We start from the raw sequence: 1,407 nt of genomic DNA, 5'->3' as shown, positions 1-1,407 counted from the left end.
ATAAAATCTGTGATTCCCCGCATTGCCTGAGCCAGCTCTTGTATGGGATTTTGAACCGGTTCCTTTTGAGGTTTCACTTGATTTGGATTTTGATTGAAGAAACCTGGAGGAGTCGCCGTTTGTCCATTTCTCCAACTGAAGTTTGGATGATTTTTCCAGCCAGGATTGTATGTGTTGAAGTTAGGTCCAGTAAAAGGTCTTTGATAGTTATTTACGGCATTGGCTTGTTCATTCAACACTCCTCGAAAGGCAGGTATTGTAGGACAGTTTTCAGTTGTGTGAATGTTGCAATCACAGATGCCGCAAACAATTTCATTGACCTTATCCTTCTTTCCTTCCATGGCCTCAACTTTCCTTATGAGCGTAGTCACTTTACACTTGAGATCATCCTCTTCTTTCAAGAGGTATAATCCACCTTTCTCCTTTAATTGAGTCGGCCTAGACGTGGTGTTCGACTTTGGGTAATAGTCCCAAGATTGTGTTTTTTCAGCCAAACTGTCGAGGTAGTCCCATACCTCGTCGATATCTTTATTAATGAACTCTCCATTACACATTGTCTCGACCATTTGGCGCATGGGAGATGTCAGTCCATCATAGAAAAAATTTGTAATGCGCCACGTTTCAAATCCGTGTTGTGGGCATGAACTGACCAAATCTTTGAACCTTTCCCAACATTGAAAGAATGTTTCATCTTCCTTTTGGGCAAAGTTCATGATCGCTTTCGAGGGTAATCGTTTTATGATGTGGGAAGAATTTTTTATGAATTCCCTCTACATATCGTTCCATGTGCCAATGGATCTAGGGCATGAATGTAACCACGTCTTAGCTTTCTCTTTTAAGGAAAAAGGAAAGAGTTTCACTAATTGTATCCTCAGATACATTAGGAAAACATAATGTAGCTATTATCTCATCGAACTCTTTCAAATGTAAATATGGACTTTCAGATTCAAGTCCATGGAATTTGGGAAGGAGTTGGATAACTCCTGGCTTGATGTCCATTTGTCCTGTGTTTTCAGGAAAAATCATGCATGAGGGCGTACTCACTCCCGCCGGTTGTAGAAAATCTCGTAAAGTACGAGGCGGGGGTGCCTGTTGCACCTCATTCTCATCTTGGGTATCCTCCACCCTGGGTGGAAGTAGAGGAGGTTGGTCTTCAGCCATAACCTCAGTTAACTCAGGGGATTTTGAGCGGTGTCTAGTCCTGCGATGGATAGTCAACCCCTCAACCAATCCTCCTTCAGTCAAGAGACGTCGAGTGTTGTCACGGGCCCACTTGGGCATGAAACACTCACACCCTCAACTAATTCAAAGCCTAATCCTAAGAAAGGAAATGAAAATCTAAAAAGAAAGGGAGAGTTGGAAAGAAATTACCAAATTGGAGTCCTAAGTTAAAAACCTGCAAAATAA

General features: G+C 42.0%; 1 non-coding gene across 1 annotated transcript; it reads left to right on the top strand.

The window, feature by feature from the left end:
- Positions 1 to 624: 624 nt before the first annotated feature.
- LOC131252293 (small nucleolar RNA R71) lies at positions 625 to 729 on the top strand. The gene has a single exon (XR_009174324.1). It is a non-coding gene; the product is annotated as a small nucleolar RNA R71 (small nucleolar RNA).
- The last annotated feature ends 678 nt before the right edge of the window (positions 730 to 1,407 follow it).

This window comes from Magnolia sinica, chromosome 7, assembly GCF_029962835.1.
Source record: "Magnolia sinica isolate HGM2019 chromosome 7, MsV1, whole genome shotgun sequence".
NCBI lineage: Eukaryota > Viridiplantae > Streptophyta > Magnoliopsida > Magnoliales > Magnoliaceae > Magnolia > Magnolia sinica.
This window is presented reverse-complemented; position numbering and strand designations above follow the sequence as displayed.